The sequence below is a fragment of the Protopterus annectens genome, chromosome 5.part0 (genome assembly GCF_019279795.1).
Source record: "Protopterus annectens isolate FY-2018-M chromosome 5.part0, PAN1.0, whole genome shotgun sequence".
Lineage (NCBI taxonomy): Eukaryota > Metazoa > Chordata > Ceratodontiformes > Protopteridae > Protopterus > Protopterus annectens.
This window is the reverse complement of record NC_056735.1, coordinates 334,868,112-334,891,682: the sequence shown is the minus strand read 5'-3', so window position 1 is coordinate 334,891,682 and position 23,571 is coordinate 334,868,112.

Genomic DNA, 23,571 nt, shown 5'->3' with positions numbered 1-23,571 from the left:
ATACACTACCAAGTGTTGCAGAATCCATGACCAGGACCTGGTATGACATGGGCACGAGATGTTAACAGTACTACATGCCACCTGCATGATGTCAAGCTTATATAGGTTCATAGGTTCATAGGTTCATAGGTTCATACTAGGCTATCTGCCCAAGGGCATTTATAAGCCTAGCCCATAGTTATGTGGCTTTCGCCACCCCTTTAGTTTGAATAAAAACTATGCCTATCATTTTGCTGTGCCTCTGTCAAGCAGTGACGCTGAAGTAATCCCTGGGGTATATCTGCAATCTCCCATCCATTGGTCAAGATTCCTCTTGAACAAGACCAGAGAGGTGCTCTGCCTCACATGTACCGGGATTTTGTTCCACAGCATAGGGAGTCTCTGGGTGATGAATCTGTCCCTCCAGCACGTTCTATTTATAACCGTGTCAAGGTTTAAGTCTCCCGCCCTTGTGGTTCTGAGGGATCTAGATTTTTTGAGGTGAAGCATATTCATCAAATCTGGGTTTGACATGGCCTTATATGTCAGGCACAGGTCACCTCTGAGCAAGCGGTATGAGACTGAATAGAGCTGGAGTTCTTTCAGTCGGGCAGCATAAGACATATTTTTGAGACCCTTTATCCTTTTGGTGAGGAACTTTTGGGGCCTTTCAAGCTGCAGCAGGTGTCTGGTCAGATACATTTATGCAGGACAGTCTGCCTCCCACAGGAAATTTAAACTGTGGAAGCCATCAACATCCCCAGGATATGAATACACAGATATGCAGATACATATATACATATGTACATATATGTGTGTGTGTGTGTGTGTGTGTGTGTGTGTGTGTGTGTGTGTGTGTGTGTATATATATATATTTATACATATATATATATATATATATATATATATATATATATATATATATATATATATATATATATATATATATATATATATATATATATATATATATATATATATATATGTATCTATATAGGTATATATATATATATATATATATATATATATATATATATATATACACATGTATATATGGATATATATGGATACATATGCATACATATATATGTATATACATGTGACTACACATGCAGATATATGTACAGTACGATACATATGTAGAGAATGCACACAATATGGAGCAGCCACTATGCCTACAGTTAACACCTGAACAACTGTACACTGCATGGGCCACCCATACAAATGACATTCGTTGCCTGCAACATATACCCACAAACAGGTCATAGGGAAAACACCACACGCAGGTCTTCAAAAATGTAATACCTTTCATTGTGTACTATTACAGTTCTATATGCCATGTCATATAGCTGTTCAGACACTGAAATCCATATACACAGAGGAATGCAACTGTGTAACAGTTATACTACTACAGTAGTCTGGAAAGGTTCACAACTGTCGCTGTCCAGGCCAAGCCCTTCTATTTGTACAATAGTGAGGACAGACTGTGCCACAGGATACCAAATGATTAACAGTATGTAATGCAGATGTATAGTTCAGCAGCCTCTATCTACACTCTGTACAGCATAAGTAGGTGGCAAAGACATCATGTGATCAAATGAGTTGTAGCTGTTACATAATAAGGCATGACTGACGCCATCACATGCACAATAATAAACAGAACAGTCTGTATGGCAGGAGGCGACAGGCTTGCATTAACCCAGGATATGTAAGTAATGTAAATATAGCTGAAGTATACAGTACTGTACATCCAGATACCTTAAAGCAGCTCACCCTTGATACCTCCACATATTTTAACAGCCTAGGTAATTTATGGTGATCCCCCCCGACTCATTAATACAGGGCCGTATACCACTGTTACATACACTGGCCTCTGGAGTGCATAAGAGCACACTGTATTGTTTTGGTGATGCCCACACATATATGGACCCAGCACCACCGTATGTGTGGGGGATTCAACAGATGTGGACTGCTGGCAGAAATGGCAGTGTGATGTACTCACAGCCCACTATGGAACAACTGCCTACAGCATGTCATATGTGCAAAGCCTGATATGTAGGTAGTGAACAAAGGCTGGGACACAGGCACACATGTGTAGAACTGTTGCCGTACACTAAGTAGGTTGCTGGTGTTACAAGATAGTCTGCAACATACCTTTAGTCAGGGTATTGAGGTCATAAACAGAAATGGATGTAGCCATGTACTGATAGCACTCAACACACACACTGCCAGTGGCATATCTGACACAGGACCTGTGTGGTGGACAGACATCACATGATAGGCACACCTCTGGCCACCAAGAGGATAGGCCAACAGTTGAGAGCTATGCAGACAGACTGCATTCCAAGGAGTAGTTCTTTGTACACACACACCGTGTAACGCCAGTGCTATACAAATCATAACACAACTCTAGTCACACTCTGTCTGTTGTTCCTGAATGTCCTACAGATATGCACCTTCCCTGAGTGTGCAGACTTTCCTGTAAGAGGTAGTGCTACATGCTGTCTCTAACACTAATGCCCACACAGGGGTAGGATATCCATCACACAGGAAATGTAAAGGGACCATGCCCACATGATGTAGGGATTTATAGTGGGTGGTTGCCATGACAGTGATAATTGGGAGTACTACACATGTGTAATCATATATATATGGCTATCTGGATAAGTATATGTACATATATTTCCACCATTTGTCCTGGACATGGACTGTAGCCCTACCCCAGCCCCTATAGTCCCAAAGTCATAGTGCAAAGGAATGTCAGGTATTATAACAGGAATATTAGTACACTATTGCTACTGTCATTGGGATTGTTTTCACAGACATGGTGTGTGTGGAAGGTCACATCTGCTTCTAACATGTGTGCCATTGGCTACTGACAGCCACCCTAAGGAAATCATTATAATGTACCACTGCTAGCATGGAATGGCCCTGTCTACTGCAGCAGAGATATTGGCCAACATATGTGGAAATTCTGACACACCCTGTAAAGTCCAGAGGTATACACATAAGCCTTTTGTGCACAACATGTGTAAATTGCCTGCCAATATGGATGTAGACAGCCATGTAGATGGGTATAACACATAACGACTGGCATACATTTGCCACCAAGGGTTATGCATTCACACACTCCTGTCTGGCCTGACACATAATGACTGCTGATGCAGGGGTGCCATGGTTGACATACATCTGTACAGCATCCCACTGCTCTGCCTGTTGTACATGACTTTTAAGGGAGGCACGGCAGCAGTATATCTGGCAGGTATCTGCACATGGCATCTCAATGGGTAAGTACACTAAACTGCTAGGCATGAAACAATGCACTGTGCAGGCTACAGGTGGACTGGCTCAACAGTGGCATACAACCCCTATGGGGAATGCACATGTACCTGCATATATAGGCTTCACATGCATGTCACAGCACATGGTAAGATACACCTGTGTGAAAGTGCATAACCACAACCAATGTGAACACAGCCACAGCCTTATATAGAATTCTAGCATAATATTCCAGTATATGGACTATCTGTTCTACACCATCCTCATATGTGCCACTCACAGAATGACCCTACATATACTGAGCTGCTACACAGTTTGGTCTCATGATTGTTTGTGGTATGGAACATGTGTGTTTATGGCCATATGAACATGTATGCCAGTGCGGTACCATGCAGTGGGGCAGCATGTAACATTAGATAGGAGGTGAGCTAGAACAATGGCATCTACCAGAGTCTGTACACAGTCTAATGTACGTATTAACAATGCACACACTGTCGACATTCACCATAAGTACACAGACCTCAGTACTGTACAATCATCCACAGAATGTCCAGGTTATGTCATGAAATATAACCTCTACTGTACATAACATGTGTAGCAGTCTGATATATCACTGGCTTGTTATCAGATATGATGCCACTAATTATGGTGTATGGCACATATCCACAACTTCATGCACGACATATGTACAAAGGTTGACAGAGGTGTGGCTGGAAGCACATACACAAGGCCAATATTGACATGTTGCTGTGATACCATCATACATCAATGTTGTACCAGGGTTTATTGTAACATATGTCCTGTGAGGGATATTATGTCAGTAACTATTCACCATCTGCAGACTGCAATCTTCATTCTACCTTCTACAGTCCACAGATAGATTCTCCGTAGCTAACACATGAAACCAAAGGCACAACATTGGCCAGTTTGCAGATGACCCTGCAGATGGGGTTTCCTCATAAACATGGAACTGACATGGCAGGTATTGCAACATGTATGACAGCTATATCCAGACATACACTGTTAAACCAACATTACTCCAAATGCAGTATAGCAGCACTTATAGTCTGTAGTCAGGTCAGGCACATCCTCCTCCTGTTTGTTGCCCTCTTTCCACAGTGTATGTTGTTAGAGGTAAATCTCCAATCCATCTGAGATGTTTTTTGCCAAACAACAGATCTAGTTCCTACTCACAGTGAATCAAAAGGGCCAACACCACCATGATGTTCCTAGATATCGGAGTGTGTTTCCCTGCAATTGTCTATAGGAATGTTACCACAGCTGTTCCACATGCAACCAACTAGGGGAGGGCTGGAATTCATGCAGATGCCATCAGCTGATCATGAGTATCACTTAATTTACACATGCTGCTGCCTATGCATAGCAGGTGTGGGTCTCCACATCCACCAGAGAGGGGGTGGGAGAGGCAGACAGAGGCAATGACCTGTCAGGGAGGGATGGGAGAGTAAAACTGTAGCATGTTTGTGTCACACACCTACCAGCACAGGGTATCAAACCCCCGACAACTATGTAGTACTATCACAGTTAGATGCAGTTATTGGATGTGCCTCATGGGTTACCTGCTGTAGAGCATTCAGAATATATATATGATGGTGAGTGACATCTGCAACAGGGATATGGTACATATAAGGTAGGAGACGTACATGTGCTTGTCTGCATGAACAGGTGCCAGTGTCAACACAGCCACAGTCTCACAGGAACGCACACACATTGACACACTTGGCAGGGCCAGGAGTACAACTCATCAGTAGTGGGATTGCCACAACACATCACTGTGCAGGTATCACATGCACCACACGGGTCATATGAATGTCATAAGGGCAAAGATTATGAGGAGGTGTCAGACATTGGACAGCATGCTTCAATATGCCCTTGGGGGTTGTAGTGAGTGTGGATGTGGCCATACGCAGCGTACGACACACACACAAACACACTGGGTGTGAGTACTGACATGCAAGGGTGCATGTCTGGACAGGTGTGTGGTGGTCAACTCTGCCAGCAGGCTATACAAGGGTAGGTGATGAGGTCACCAGAAGAATGTTTTGGGCTGTCATGGATGCACAGGCATGTAGTGAATGGAACACCAGACAAATACTCAGGGTGTTGGATGCAACTCTTCCTGATTTATGTGGCAACATAAATAACCTTGAGGCCACACGCCAAAATACTGAGGTCATGAATAGACAGTGAGATGAGACCTTGGCAATCCTTGACCATAGTATGTCTGTGCTAGAACATGTAGTGGGAGATGAGCTGTGGTCACATGCACATAGTTCAACATCAACATCAGCTTTGAGTCTATGGGGCAATGCACCTTCACACTCCCATAGTGGCAGTGACACCAGCACTACCGAATGGGGGGGTTGTTGTCCACATCACAACAGAGCAGGACATAGGCACATGGTCCTTAACGGTCCTGTCAGGACATGGATCCAGCAGACAGCAGTCACCACTATGAAGCAGTACCACATCTGACCTTGGGCCCGGTGGTACCAGTGAGATCCCTGGCCAGACCAGTTCACATGTCTGTGGATGGAGGTGATGAACTGGACACTCTGCCATGTACAGTCCACAGCTGTCCAACATATATCTGTGTAGGGCAGCCACATGGTGTGACTGTGTGCATATATATATATATATACACACACATCCGTGTCACAGGCAGGTCACCTCCAGACACACACAACACCTGTGCACAGCCCATCTATAGGATACCCCTCCAAACACACACACACGATGTCAACTGTATGGCCCAGCCTAGGCCTCTCTGGAAAACCCACACCACACCATGTACATATGATGATACCTGTGCCACATCCCTGTCATCCATACCATTGATGCATGGACATGATAATATGGGTCTGACACACAGGGTGAATATAGTACAGTGTAGCTATGTAATATTGTATAAGGTAATGTCTGCTTGCAATTATGGGTACACATAAAGGTGTATGCACCTTATTAGACATGATGCATTATTGCTGTTAGTACCACTAACTGAATGTAGTTTGAAATGCTGTATTCTGTTTGTGTTCCAGGTGTCTGTGTTTCTGCAGGCTGTGGCCCTGCAGACATTACCAACAAGGCTATACCTCGTATCATGCTTTTCGGCCCCAAAACCCGGGCCGAACCACAAAGGGAGGGGGAGTGTCCATATTCATCAAGGACACCCACACCTCCAGGTTAGTAGCAACACATGAAGCATCGGAGACCATACAGGTGCAACTAACCATAGGCAAAACTGCTATACAACTGGTAGCATATTACAGACCACCCTCCCAATCTCAGGAACCCCACTCAGCCTTCCTGAAGACATCGGAGGATATGAATGTATCACAAAATACCATCATACTGGGAGACTTCAACTACCCTAACATAGATTGGGTACATTATTCTAGCCCTAACACCCTAGCCCAAAGGTTCCTGGAATTCATAAATTCAAATGCACTGGAACAACTAGTCACGTCTCCCACTAGGGGAGATAATATACTAGACCTGATCATCACAAACATGGGGACAAAATGCTCCACATCGGAGGTATACCCCCTCACTAGTGAGATCTGACCACAAACTAATCACCCTGGATATACATATCCCACCTCCACCCCAAGCACAAAAGACCACAGTGAAAAACTTCTCAAAAGCAGACTTCACTCTTCTAAAGACTGAGATGGTATCCTTTAAGCCCACTGGGCCAGTGGATACCACATCCCACAATGCTGAATCCTTCACAAATGCTTTCTATGGACATCTCCAAGAATGCATGGATCATGCAATCCCAAATAAATCCAAGTCTCTCTCCACCAAAGGCAAGCGTCCTGTCTGGTGGACCTCAGCCATTAACAAATTGTATAACAAAAGAAGGAAGCTACTGCACGACAGAGCAAAATTCCATAAAGGGAAGACATCTCTGATCAACACTAGCAGAAAACTATGTTCTCTCATAAAAACATCCAAGGCCAACTTTGAGAGAAAAATCGCTAAGGACACTAAAGATAACCACAAAGCCTTCTTCAGCTATGTTAGAAACCTGGGTGGAAACCCTCAGATATGCTCAGAGTTAGTTCACAACAACAAAAAATACACTGAACCCACAGATATTGCCAACATTCTGGCTGACAGGTTCAGTGCAAATTTCTCCCCTCCCTCACCCCCAAAAGAAGAAGTACTTATCCCAGCTGAATGTAATCTACCTGTCATCTCAGATGTCCAGGTGAGAGCTGCCCTCAGCAAAGCTAAAAACACAGCATCAATGGGACCTGACGGTATCCCAGGTTGCGTGCTACATGAACTCCAAGAGGAGCTAAACCCGCACATAAAATGATATTTAACCTTAGCCTTACTACAGGATATGTACCTGAACACTGGTGTACAGCAACAGTGGTCCCACTCCACAAAGGGGGTACCTCTACAGACCCTGGGAACTACCGCCCCATAATCTTAACCAGCCTGGTCTGCAAAGCTATGGAAAGAATCATTATGGAACTCATAAACAGAGACATTGGGGACCTACAGACACTTGACCCCACCCAGTTCAGCTTTGCAAAGGGCAGATCCTGCCTTTTGAACCTGGTTGACTTTTTCAAAACAGTCACTAGAGCCATTGATGAGGGCAAAGCAGTCCATACAACCTACCTGGACTTGGCTAAGGCCTTCGACACAATACCCCACTCAGGCATCATAGATACGCTCGACAGCTTAAATGTAAACCCTTATCTCACTAGATGGGTTGCAAACTGGCTAAAGGACAGAACCCATAAAGTTAAAATCGCTGGAGCAAAGTCAGACTCAAAGCCAGTCACAAGTGGTGTCCCACAGGGATCTGTCCTGGGACCCCTCTTGTTCAGCATTTATTTCTCAGATGTTAAAGCAAACATGGGAGGGTTGTGGCTGACAAAGTTCGCAGATGACTGCAAACTAGGTACCATAGTCGATACACCAGCAGACACATACATCCTACAAAAAGGCCTCACAGAAACGGACAACTGGTGCCGGAGTCATGGCCTTAAACTAAATGCCAAAAAATGTATAGTCATCCCCTTTGGGAAAAACAAATTACCCACAAATTATCACACATAGACAGCAACCCACTGAGTACGGAAAAAGTAATCAGATACCTAGGGACCCAAGTCGACAGCAACCTCTCATTTGACACCCACGTTGCCAAAGTGGTTAGAAAAACATTCTACCTTGCACACCTTATCATGAAGGGATTCACATCCAGATCCAAGGATGTCATTGTACCCCTATACTCCTCCCTCATCAGATCCATGATTGAGTACAATGCCCCATTTGGTATGTACCTCACCTGGCATTTGCAACAGCTGGAGAGACTACAAAAGTACCTCACCAAGAGGATCAAGGGTCTCCAACATATGTCTTATTCTGCCAGACTAAAGAAACTCCAGCTCTATTCAGTAGCATACCACCTGCTCAGAGGTGATCTCTGCCTGATGTACAAGGCCATGTCCAATCAGGAACTGATGGACATGCTCCACCTCAAAAAATCCAAATCCATCAGAACCACGAGAGCTAAAGACTTAAACCTCAGCACAAGTATGAATAGGACATGCTGGAGGGATAGATTCATAACCCAGAGGCTTCCCATGCTCTGAAATAAGATCCCAGTTCATGTTAGGCAGAGCCCCTCACTGACTCTCTTCAAGAGAAATCTTGATGAGTGGATGGGCGATCGTAAGTTTACCCCAGGGGTCACATCTGTGTCACTACTAGACAGGGGCACAGTAAACTAATTCTATTATATAAGGGGACTTTCACTGTGTCACTACTAGACAGAGGCACAGTATTCTAAATCTATTCTGTGCATTTTTGTACCATTTAATGGGGTTGCGAAAGCCACATCACTATGGCTAGGCTTACAAATGCCCCAGGGCAGATAACCTAGTACTAAACTATGAAACTATGAAACTATGAGTATGGCAGAGTGGAAATACACTGATCATTTCATAGCTAAGGTACAGCTTTATATGTATGTTTACCAGGTGTGTATGGATGCAAGAGTGTGTGATGGACACTGTTGTAAGACAGTGAGACCTTGTATACATACCCCTTGTCACAGACAGGTAGCCTTTAGACATGTCACCTCAGTGTTGTGTAGTACCACAGGCTTATGAATACAGAATAGGTTACTGGAGTGCTGTTAGTAGGTCCCTCACAAGCTTAGCCATTAGATTGACCACAGCAGATTCACCTGTCATCACCTGTTGCCCCTGCCATTCCTTACCCATACTCTCAACTCTGATGCAGTTGGTGAGAGCATGCATGGTACTGTGTATGACAGGTTTGTGGTATGTATTCCTGTGTTCTCATGGTGGAATTGGGAGACACAATGGTATATCCTTTGTATACACACAGTAAAGACTGATATAGTAGATGTGCATACAGTAATGCAAACATAGTTGGCAATAGACAGATTAGTAAATTTACATATCCACTTTAATGTACTATAGTGCTACATACTCATGTCATGCCCCACATAGAATATATGTGTGGGACATAACTCACTTAATGTTGCAAATGCCTCCTTCATGGAAGGTGAGATAACCCACCAGAAATAGCAGCTGGAGTCATGTATTGCTCCTACAAGCCTGGACAAGTGATAGGGTAACAGAAGTTGTATCAGCATGATGTTTCAGGCAGGCATGATATCTGATGCTGACATATGGGTCACTACACTAACTGTGACCTATTTGGCAACAATATCACATACATGGCCAATTGCTAAGAGACACAGACCACATATAGGTTGCAACATCTAGATATTCTGTAGACTTCTGTAGAGATTGACTGGTATGGCCTGTACATTGGTTTATTATGCTGCATTTGAGGCAGATGCCATTAATACGCAATATAAAGTAATGTCATCAGGAGGTTGTAAACAGGCATGGTGGTACACACACACACACACACACACACACACACACACACACACACACACACACACACACAGGTGATAGTTGTCAGACCAATAAGCTCTGTAGTGCATGCAATAACTGTATAATGCTATAGTACAAATCACTAGATAGACAGGGTTTCTACTCTCAAATCTGACAAATGTGTGTGTGGGTGTGTAAGTGTGTATGTTTGTAAGAAGAAGTGTTTTGATAAGTTTCCCACCCAGTGCCCTACTTTATCAGTCCTACTGATATCATTCCTGTTATCAGCAACTTTGGCCTGTTGTCAGTTCAGTAAGCTCTGTAGCATGTGCGATGACTGCGTAACAATACAGTACAAATCACTAGATAGGCAGGGGTTCTAATCTCAATACTGGCAAGTAAGTGTGTGTGTGTGTGTGTGTGTGTGTGTGTGTGTGTGTGTGTGTGTGAGAATTATATCATGTATGGGTTTTACCATTTTGAGTTGTTACCACCCACTACACTTCCCAACACCCTACTTTACAAGGCCTGCTGATGTCATTCACCTTATAAGTACCTTGGGACAAGGTGAAATCATATAAGCTTTGTGGCACATTTGATGCCTGTGTAATGTTAGCGTAGAAATAACTAGATTGGTAGGGGTTCTAATCTCAATAATGGCAAGTGTGTGTGTCTGTGTGTGTGTGTGTGTGTGTGTGTGTGTGTGTGTGTGTGTGTGTGTGTGTGTGTGTGTGTGTGTGTGTGTGCCGATAACCCCTACCTATGCAGTTATTTGTACTACAGTGTTATGCAGTTATCACACACATTACAAAGCTTATAGGGGTGATAGGTGTACAATGGTACTTCTAAGCTGAATAATAGCAGCAGATCTTGTGAAGTAGGGCAATGTGAAGTGTACTGCTTGGGAACAGTCTCCTAATACTTAGACCTATGGACACACACACACAAACACACACACACACACACACACACACACACACACACACACACACACACACACACACACACACACACACACACATAGGTGATGTGATATTATAAACCCAACTTCAGTACTATTACACAATGGGGGTGATATTATAAACCCAACCTCCATACTATTACACAATGGGGATCACCCTTTATGCTGGCATGTGCAACTGTTTACAACTAGTATGCCACTGTCCACAGCAAGACATCACTGTATGCCATTCAAGGTATCCTTGTGTGTGACTCACTCTGTCTGTGTCCCCCTGTGTTTATCTCTCTATCACTGTCTTTCTTTCACTTCCAAACATCTATGTGTGTGTATCTTGACATATGTTATCTGTTGGCCATATATATGTCTGTGTAGCACACGCAACAAATGCAGATTTATCACATATGGACCACCTACAGCTAGTTGAGGGTAATCCTGTCTGATGTGTGTATGTGGAGACACTTAAGGTGCACATAGCTGTCTGTATGCACAGACATACATGCACTATACAGTCATATAGTCTGATGTGGGTTCCAACATGTCCTATGATTCCCCAAATGTAGAAGCATACCCAGTGCTACCTTCTATAGTAGAAGCGGGACTCCATTTCAGAGATACATGTACTCTGTTCTGGTGTTTTGTGTGCTACAACCATACCTCTCAGGAGTACACAGGACTTTCCTCGGGGTACTGGGTTTGTTTAGCAGATATTGTTTCTGACATATCTGTAATCTGACACTGCAATGTATTGTGTCATTACCTAGTGGCAGACATCTTCAGATCATCACAGTGCTTTTCCATAGGAATACTAGTTGTATGATGCATAGACCAATATTATGAGGGCAGCTATGTACATTCTTACCCAACAAGGCCAGTTGTGAGGTGTGGCTACAGCCAGTTGAGTGATGACGTGCTGTGTAAACATTCCAGCAACTTGGTGATATACTGGCTGGGGATATCCTCTTGTGTGCTATCTTTCTAACCTGAGATGTCATATCCTTATGTGGCCATACCTCTCACCTGTACATTTTTTGTCAGATTGTCCAGGTGTTTGGCTACAGGTTTCATCCAGTCTACGTAAACTTGTGTTTTTATGGCAAGTTAGTTACATATAATTGAAGAGTGATGTTACAAAATAATGACAGACATTACTGTTTCAGACTACATAACCTTCAGACAATTCCACCTACTGCAAACCCCCTCACCCTACCAACTTTCTTAGTATGTAAGGGCAATATTTACAATACATGCCTATCATTGTGCCTTTGTTCCACTTTTAGTTCTGCCCTTGTCCAGACATCTTGCTGTCAGAGGTTGGGAGTTATGGGTGTGGGTACAGAGTGCATTTTATTGTGCAGGCATGTCCACTATAGGTAAAAGCAAACAAAAAAAATAGAATTATTGAAAATAACCACTGACAAAAGTACCAAAAAGCACTATAGTCACAAAAGCCTTAGCACCTCAGCTACACAGCCTTCAAGAAGTCCATTATATGTGTAGTATGTTTCACATAGCACTATGACTTCTAGGTATGTTAGTAGCAGAGCAGTATGTGTCACTGACATGCATAATAGTTAGCACTGCAGTTATCTGCATATGGCTTTGTCAAAGACAGCACTGTACCTAGGGCACTACAAAATGACAGCCAGAAGAACTTGCTGGCCAGATGCTGATAGTATTAACCACACATGCACATAGCTCATTGACCCCTGCATATTATGGACATGCAACATGTTTTACTGTGTATCGGGACAGCCCTGCCAATGTGTGCTATGCTGCTATACCCCTGCAAATATATATGTTACTGCATTTCTGTGTGTATATGGGGAGGGGGGCATGTTTGTCAACTGTATATATTTGCACAGACTGTGCTGATATTCACTTTAAATTTTGGTTCCATTTACTATATTATTGTGCCCTGTCTTGGGGGCTAGAGGCATATCAGTAAACACCACAGATCAGATTGTAATGGCATACATTTGGGTTTCAGACGTCTTATCCTTCATAGCCTTACTGCAACGTTGAGACCTGCTGTGCTATCACTGTGCGAGTCTGTAGGGGGGGGTAATTCAACATTGCCACCATTTGTGGGCCTTTGCCAGACATTTCTCTCTGGTTTTCTACAGCTGACTTGCTGTGTGGGTCTGGGGGTGGTTATGGGACCCCCCACACTGAAATCCATGCATGTGACTTATGACCCACCAGTTAGTTGGCCCAACACATATACTGCAGTGGGATTTACCATCTTGGGTACTACTGCATAGTGTAGGGAGGTCAGTACTGGGAAGACATTTCCTGGTGTCCCACATTGCTGTCAGTTGTCTGCTGCTATCCCAGTAGGCCACCCCATTCCCTTGCATACATGCAGCATTACCATAGATATGCTAGCAAAACATACTAATCCATTCATTTATTGTTAAGTAGACTGACTTTCCTTGTGCCTGCAGCAGTTGAGAGGACAGTGATTGAGGGCTGCCTATGTTGGATGCACACAGTACACTGCGTATACGTGGTAAGGTACAGGTAATGTGATGTGTGTGGCATTCGTTTTTCTGTGTGTGTCAGTCAGAGAGCGGTGTCAGTCCCTGGAGTCCCTACAGCATCAGTGTGTGTGCTATGTGTTGCCTCTTTGACAAGGCCTGAGCAAACTGGGCATGCCTCTGTCTGCCTACAGGAGTAGGCTCAGGGGCGTCCTCCTCTGAGTCCCTCTGTGCCTGTGGGGACATTGGCAATGGTGGTGGGCTGTGTGGCCCTTCTCCATGCTGTTCCTGCTGCAGCTGTTTTCACAGGATCATATTGTGTAGGATTGCCATACTATGACATGTGTGCACATCTGGCTGGAGGGTCCTGCAAGGCTCCACCAGATATGTTAAGGCACTGGACCCATGACTTGAGCATTCCAAACACATGCTCTATAATGATCCTGGTTTGTGCGTGTGTCTCATTATAGCATTCTTGTGTGGGTGTATGTGCATTTCTGATGGGTGTCATCATCCACGGCTCCAGTGCATAGCCAGCATCCCCCACCAGATGGCCATATGGGATGCCCCCACTGGAAAATGCCTGGTACAGCTGTGAAGAATGCCAGATGTAGGAGATGTGATAGCTTCCAGGGCTGCCAGCACACGCATTCATGATATTGCACATTACCTGGCAGTTAATTGAAGGGAAGTCCTTGTGGTTTATGTACACCCTACCCTGCTCACCAGGTGGTACTTTGATGTGGATGTGCATGCAGTCCATTGCACCCAGTACCTCAGCGTATTTTGCTACACAGTGGAAGACATGCATATAGATGGTCCTCTCCTCATGTGTGTTGGGGAAGTAAATGTTCTCACCGGCATGTGGTACCATGCCATCTAGGAAATGGTGGAGTACCCTGGATTTAGATGCCTGTGAGATCCCCATGATGTCCCCAGTAGGTCTTTGGAAAGTACCTGTAGCTAGTATTATTAAGGCTAAGGCTACACATACCTTGGTATCCACTGGGATGGGTTCCCCTCTGTTGGCTCTGGGTCTGAGTTGAGGTTGGCAGAGCTCGATGATTTGCTGCAGTATGTCTCTGACCACCCTGTAGCACTCTACAATCTCCACATCATGTAGCCCTCAGTAAGTTACCCTGGGTCTGAACACTCTTCTCCTCCTGCTCGGTCTGTGGCGGTTATCAACATTATCCTCTTCACTGCCCTAAGCCTCTAGCACACACTAATGGATCAAAGAAATGGCAGCCCCTAACATTTTTCTGGTTAAAATTCCCCCGCATGTGTATACCAATGCTGCAGATTTTGTGCGAAAAAAAAACAGACTGTAAGGTGTTTCCATAGTTTATACTGTTGTGCTGCAGATGCTGCCTGTATGATTGGCTGACTATGATGCATTCCACCTGCTAGCTATGTAATTTGTACTTGATTGCTTTTATCAAGCTATTTTCCTTGTTTTTTTTCCCTTCCTATTTTGGCCTCTTTTAATCCCAGAGGTGTGCTGCCCAAACCTGGTGCCAAAATATAAACAGTCTTGTTATTTCCAGGGATTTTTTTTTGTTTGTTTTGTTTTAGACCTGGTGTGCACCACGCAAATCCATTTAGCTAATGTAAACACTGAGAAATGGTCCTCCCTGGATGTAAACATGCTCTTCATTTCATAGAATAAGTCAATACAGCCTCAGACACACACCCTTGCTTAGCTATGCTTAGCTCAGCTTATCTGGGGGCCATGGAGCTCCAGTTCTTACACCATGAATGACACACACCCTTTTCATGTCTGCTGCTCCTCCTGCTTACACGATTGTGTTATAGCACCTACACGGTTAGATGCAGTTTGGCACTTAGAATATTTTTGTGATTCAGTACATTTCCCCTCATGTGCATACCTCACTGCTTTAGTCTGAATGGAACACAGCAGCATTTATCCCACTCCACAAAGGGGGAGCCACCACTGATTCTGGGAACTATCGACCTATTAGCCTGATGAGCCTGGTCTGCAAGGCCATGGAACGTATCATCATGGAACTCATAAACAAAGACAGTGGTAACCTCCAAACTTTGGATCCCACCCAGTTCGGGTTTGTGAAAGGCAGATCATGCCTTTTGAACCTGATCAACATCTTTGAGGCAGTCACCAAAGCCGTAGATGAGGGTAAGGTGGTTCACACAGCCTATCTTGACCTCGCCAAGGCTTTCGACACCATCCCCCATTCTGGAATTATAGCTAAACTCACTAAACTAGGTATAAATCCCTACATCACAAGATAGGTTGCCAACTGGCTCACTGACAGAACCCACACTGTAAAAGTTGCAGACTCCAAATCTGACCTCAAAGCAGTGACAGGTGGAGTACCACAGGTTTCTGTCCTGGGACCTCTCCTGTTTGGTATCTACTTCTCTGAAGTACAGGCTAACACAGAAGGCCTCTGACTAATGAAGTTTGCAGATGACTGCAAACTAGGAGCAATAGTCAAGTCCCCAAATGATGTGGACATCTTACAGAAGTGCCTCGCTGAGACAGATGCCTGGTGTCAGAGCCATGGCCTCAAGCTCAATGCCAAAAAGTGCAGTGTCATACACTTTGGGAAAAGCTCTGTACCCATGAACTACCACATAGGCAGCAATCTACTTAACAACAAATGTGTGATAAGAGACCTTGGGACCCAGGTGGACTTTAGTCTCTCCTTTGATAGTCACATCGCCACATTCATAATTTTTCATTCTATTCTTTTATTTAAGTGTTGTTGCTTCTACTTTTATGGGAGATATTCCTTTAAGGAATCAATGGAATGGTTAACTAATTAACTGTGTGAGTCATGATGTATGGTTTGCTATTTAAGTATGGATGAATTAGTGTTTCAACAGACTCTGATGATACCAGTTTAACTGGTGAAAGCGCTTAGTCTTGGAATAAAAGGATTTCACTTTCGTGTGTTGGTGTTCCTGCATCCTGAAATTGCTGTTGTGGATATCTGTCTTTTTACATAGTTGTGGATCCTGGTTTTGGCTTCCTATTATCTGACATCACCACAGTAGTCAGGAAGTCCTTCTACGTGGCACACCTCATCATAAAAGGGTTCTTGTCCTGGGAAAAAAGAGGTCATTGTTCCCTTCTACTCAACACTCATTAGACCCATTATAGAGTACAATGCCCCTTTTGGAATGTACCTCACAAGACATCTGTAGCAGCTGGAAATGCCACAAAAGTACCTCACAAAGGGGATTACTGGCCTCAAACAAATGCCCTACACTGACCACCTCAAAAAACTCCTGCTTTACTCTGTAGCATATCACCTACTCTGAGGTGATCTCTGCCAAACATATAAAGCTATGTCAAACCCAGAGCTGTGGGACATGCTACACCTAAAGAGATCCCAATCCCTCCAAGCTACACACTCTAGCGACCTAAACCTTTTCACTACAATAAACAGGACATGCCGGAGGGATAGATTCCTGTCCCAGAGAATTCCCATACTCTGGAACAGGCTACCCATCTATGTCAAGCAAAGTTCTTCATTAGCACTCTTCAAGAAAAATCTTGATGAGTGGATGGGAAAGAGGAAATACACCCTGGGGATCACTTTTGTGTCTCTGCTTGACAGTGACACAGAAGAATAACTTTCTTGGGTGGCATAAGCCAGGGAACCTTGTTGGCTAGGCTTATGTAGGCCCTTGGGCAGATAGCTTAGTACCTACCTATGAACCTATGAACCTATGTGCATACCCCACTGCCTTAGTCCCTAGTTACTGCACTACCCCAGAGCCATTCCCCTTAGCAACCACTGTTCTCTGGTATTGTTTTGATTCTGCATGCCATAGACTATAATGGCAAAATGCAGATTTCCATTAAAATTGTGTTTTCACATTTTTTTTTTTTATTTTTGGCATGATCTCGTGTGCGCGCCACTGTCCTATGCTTAAACTTCCAAGATCGGATTAAAAAAAAAACTTTTATTTTTAGAAAAATTAAACACTTTTCCATGCCAATGGTCATATATTTGGCCATTGGCATGCCTAAAGATTATAATACATGCTTTTATTTGAGCTTTCATGTCTCCATTTTAATTTTTGCAGAAATGTATTTGGCTAGTAGCTGAATACATTTCTGCAACTAACACTATTCCTGCATGAATGCGTGCCTGCTTGCTGAATCAGTAATTCACCTCATTTGCATGTTTTCACCAGCAAATGAGGTAATTACCATTATGCCGTGGTGTCTGGGCAGGAATAGTGTAGGCAGGCTCATGCACATCAATACAGTAGTTTACTGGATTGCTCATATTCCATGCAGGAATGGCTACACTGTTCCTGCATGGAGATTTCAGTTTATTGAATCCCAGGGATTACCAATTCTCTGTTTTGCATTTATGGTCTGTCTGAGTTGTTTAATAGCCATTTTTTGCCATTCAAAGAATGTGGATACTTCGGGGCTAAGGATTAACTAAATGCTGTTATGGTCACAACACCTTTGGATGATAATTATTGTGTGAATGAAAGATGTATTATTTTTATAAGTTATTAACACAATGACAGACTGCCCATTGATATGCAAGAAAAGCAATGTTGCTCTTGTTAAGCATGCCATTATTATGTCTCTTCTATTAGTCAAAAGTTCTGTATAGGTATTGGGTTATAGAATTAGATTGCTTTATGATAGGAATGGTACATATTTCTACATATAATTCACATCATTATTATAATTGGCCAATTATTTTTTTGCTTTGTAAGATGAATTTTATTGGATATTTTATACTTTAAATAATTGCTCATTTACTTTTGCTAATCTCAAGAAGGGTTTTATAAACCAGAAAGCGCTTATCCCTATTATTATTAAAGTTTCTCAGATTTTAGCTGTGGGAGTCGTGGTACTTTATCTGTGTTATTTATTTTATTTATATATATATATATATATATGTGTGTGTGTGTGTGTGTGTGTGTGTGTGTGTGTGTGTGTGTGTGTGTGTGTGTGTGTGTGTGTGTGTGCAGAGAGAGAGATAAAAACATAGATATGTATACTGATATATATAAAATCCATAATATATAATATATTTTATATTATATATATATATATATATATATATATATATATATATATATATATATATAAAACATTTTGAGTAAATGTCAAATGGTCAAATCACGTGTGCTCAAGCTTACGATTCCTTCTTCTGCTTTCAGTCAGCTCCATAACCTGCTTAATTGACTAGTTGAATGAAGCCCAATATATATATATATATATATATATATATATATATATATATATATATATATATATATATATATATATATATATATACAGTTCATTACTGTATAACAGCTTTTACATACATTTTTCCATATCACACTTGTAACTCTGATACCTCTCCAGATTTTCGCAGAACGTCCAGATTTTTGCCTCAATATTTTTGGTCTGCTCCTCATAAATTTCTGTTTTTCTGGCAAATGACTGGCAATTCATTGAGAATGGAAATCAAATATAATGACAAGCATTTGAGTTTTACACATCATACCCTCCAGAAAATCCATGCTTATGAAAAAACTGTTATTCTATCAAGTTTCTAAGTACATAAGAGCAATATTTAAAATGTTCCCTATTTTGAGCCTTTGTCCCCCCATTATCTATGGCCTTGTCCAGATTTCTTGCTCTAAGAGGTTGGGAGGTGTGGCTCTGGCATTCTTGCTCTCTCTCTGGCCACCCTGATAGACATGGGTATCCTAAGGGACTGTAACAGTTGTCTCATGTATACTGACAACCATGTTTTCCTGAAACAAACAAATACTTTATGTGAGAGATGTAGTTACACTATGAAATTGGAGGCAGAACTCTCACATAAGGACAAATAGAATGCTAAATGGGTTATCAGCACACACACACACACACACACACTCACACACACACACACACACACACACACACACACACACACACACACACACACACACACACACACACACACACACAATTCCTACACTAAAAAAGGAGATGACACATAAACCCACACATGCGGAGGTACTCACTAGCAACATACCTAACGATTAGAGGCCTCTGAAATGGAAACCATTTATGCACATAACAATGCAAAAAAACAACCACAGCACATAACATGACACACAACAGTGTCTCAACAAATAAGTCCATAAGTTGTAACACCACAAAACTAATGTACTGGTAATAGGTGACTCCATTGTGAGATACACAGATGTTCCCCTCACCAGGCTGGATAAAGAGTGGGTTATAGTTAGCTGCCTGTCAGTTGCCAGGATCTGTCAAGTCAATCAAGCACTCAAATCATTCAACCACAAGTACCAGTAAGACTCCATCATATTCCAAGTGGGGGTAAATTACTTGAGATGTACCTCGATGAACTATATGAAGACAAACATGGCTGAGCTCTCAGATTATCTGTCATAGGAAGGTATAAGCCTAGCTTTAAGCAGCATTCTACCTTCTCCAAGGAAGATGCCACAATACAAACAAAAAATGATTGACTAACAATAATAACTGGCTTAGCTTCTGGTATCAGTCCTAGGGGATACAATATCTGTCAGCCTGAGTAGACATGGTCAACAAGGCCACACTGCCTTGCCAGAGATGGTTTGCACCTGTCTCATCTAGGCTTTTGGATACTGACAAAGGCATTAGCCACCCTTATTGTGCTTTATTTAGGCAGTGTCAAAATAAACAACCTCCCAACATAAAGTTCTCTCTAAATAAACTCGAGGTACTACTGTGTAATGCTAGGAGTCTAAATGAGAAACTGCACTCCCTGGAAGCACTCCTTACTATGGAATATACTGATGTCTGTGCAGTCATTGAAACATGGTTCAAAGGTGTGGAAAGGACCTTGGCCATGAAGGGCTACAATGCCTTCCATATGTTCACACCACAAACTGAGTGTGAAAGAATCAAAGGAAGAAGTGTATCCATCTTCATTAAGGATAAGTACACCTCGAGACTGGCAAACAGCATGAATCTCTTGAGTACTCCATGTCCAATTAACTATAGGCAAAGCTCCTACCACATCAGAGCTTAGCTGTAGGTCCCCCACCAAAAAACAAGAAAAGCATACCACATACCTGAACTTACTAGAGTCACTTGCCATATAACCAAACACCTTATTCCTAGGTGATTTTAATTATCCTACCATCGATTGGGAAACATACACAACCTCAAACATGCCGGCTCAGAGGTTCTTAAACTTTGTCAATGCAAATGCTCTGGAACAGCTAGTCAGCACACTCACAAGAGGTTCAAATGTCCAGGACATAGTACTCACTAGCATGGGAGAACATTGCATCCCCCATGTCATTTCTTCTCTGGTAAGATTGGACCATAAATCAGTCTTGTTTGATGTAATTATAAGAACAGATACCCCATCAAGCTCAAAAACTCTTAAAAATTTTTCAAAGACAAATTACCTCCTACTAAGTGATAGTATAAGAAGTTTCAAAGCCCCCTTGAATGCAGATAACATGGACTCCTACACAGAGGTGTACACCAATGCCATGTATAACCATGTAAGCAGTTGTATAGAATTGACTGTACCTGACTGGATTAAAACCAGGTCTTGCCAAAAAAAACAAGCCACTCTGGTGGATCCCTAGTATAAACAGGCTATACAACAAGAGAAATAAACTAATGTTCAGCAACAAGAGGGAACTGGCTCAGCAGAGGAAGAAATCCCTCTTTAGTTTAAACAAACAAATAAGAGATATTGTCAAGTCCTCCAAAGCTAATTATGAAGCAAAAATAGCCTCCTTAGTTAAGGATAATCACAAGGCATTCTTTAACTACATCCTAAATCTAAAAGCGAATATGCAGCTAGCCACTGAATTGGTTGTGGATGGCACCACACATACTCAACCAGAGGTAATAGCCAACCTGCTATCTGACAGATATGAAGCAAACTTCACTTATCTGTCCTCTCCAGTTATCCCCTAAAGTATAATTGCCACCATTCCTCAGCCTATCATCTGAAGAGAGCAGGTCATCTCGGCACTCTCTAAGGCCAAAACATGGCATCAATGGGACCAGACAACATCCCAGTTTGCCTTTTAAACAACTTAAAACATGACTTGGCAGGCTCACTTCGATCCATGTTTACCCGGGTCTATATTATAACATCAAAGTCTTACAACTTTGAATGTTATAATATCGAAACCAGTAGAGTGAACACTGGAAATAGCGAAGCTGCAGAACACCGAATACTTTCCTAGGGAAAGTAGTCGGTGGGCTTTTTCTGCAGCTTCGCTATTTCCTTGACTGTGGAGTGAAGGTTATGGACTGGGTTAAGGTAAATGTACGAACAAAGGTGAGTGTGCGATTGGGCGCGGGTTAGGTGAGTTAGGCTTAGGGCGCGGGTCAGGTAAGTGTGCGATTGTGTGGACGTGAGGGTGGGGTAGGTGAGTTAGGGTTAGGGAGTGGGTAAGGTGAGTCTGCAATAGTGACGGACCTTAGGGTTAGGGTTGGGTTAAGGTAAGTGGATAGCTAGTTGTGCATGTATGGTTTAGCGTAGGGTTTTGTGAAGTGTGTGTGTGTGTGTGTGTGGATTATTTATTTTGGTGTGCTTGTGCTGTGTGTATGTTTGTCAAAACAGCGAATTTTTATTCTGACTGTTCGGTTTTCTGGTGTTTCACTCTACTGGGTTCGATATTATAACATTCTAAGTTGTAAGACTTTGATGTTATAATATAGACCCATTTAACCACAGCCTGCAAACTGGCTATTTTCCAGTGGAATGAAGGACAGCAACAGTAATCCCTCTGCACAAAGGGGAACCATCAACCGATCCTGGGAATTAGAAACCCATAAACTTGACTAGCCTCATCTGCAAGGCCATGGAAAGAATCATCATGGACCTTATTAGCAAAGACATAGGTAATTTACAGACTCAGGACCCAACCCAGTTTGGTTTCGTTAAACATGGTTGACTTTTTCAAGAAAGTCACCAAGGCCCTGGGCTATTGAAAGACAGTGAATACCACTCAGTCTTGATCTAGCCAAGGCATTTGACACAATCTTCACTCAGGTATTACAGAGAAACACTCCCAGTTGGGCATTAACCCCTACATTACCAGATGGGTAGCCAACTGACTCACTGACAGGACACATACTGTCAAAGTGGGTTACTTCACTTCTAGCAATAGACCAGTCAACAGTGGTGTACCACAGAAGTTTGTGCTGAGCCCCTTAATGTTCAGAATTTATTTTTCAGATACTCAGGTAAACTTGACAGGCCTGTAGCTGACCAAGTTCACTGATGATTGCAAATTGTGAGAAATTATTGAGTCCTCCAACAATTTTAATATACTGTAGACAGTGGTACATGATATGGGTACTCAGGTTGATAGGTGACACATCTTATAAGTAAAGGTATTGCATTTAGATCTAAAAGTGTTACAATTCCATTATTCTCAGCCCGCATCAGACCAATAACTGAATATAAATCTGCCTTTGGTATATACCTCACCATACCTGCAACAATTAGAGAGACCACAAAGATTTCTCACCAAGAAATTACACAGTACACAAAATAATACACATTCCCGGTCAACAAATGTTAAATAAATAAATAAATAAATAAATAAATAAGTCATGCGGAAAGACTGAAAGCTCTGCCACTGTATTCTGTCTCCTACAGGTTACTAAGGAGTGACGTGTGTCTGGCTTACAGGGCAGTCTTTGACCCATCCCTGATGGAAATGTTAGACATTTTTAAATCAAACTGCACAAGGATCACTTGTTCCAGGGACCTTAACTTAGCCTCTGACACGAACAGATCATGCTGGAGAGATAGATACATCTCCCAGAGACTGCCACTTCTCTGGAACATGCTTCCATTTCACTTGAAACAGAACCCCTCTCTGGCACTCTTCAAATGCATCCCTGATCAATGGATGAGTGACCAGAAATTCACTCCTGGGTGGCTTCCATATCCCTCCTGGACAGAGGAAG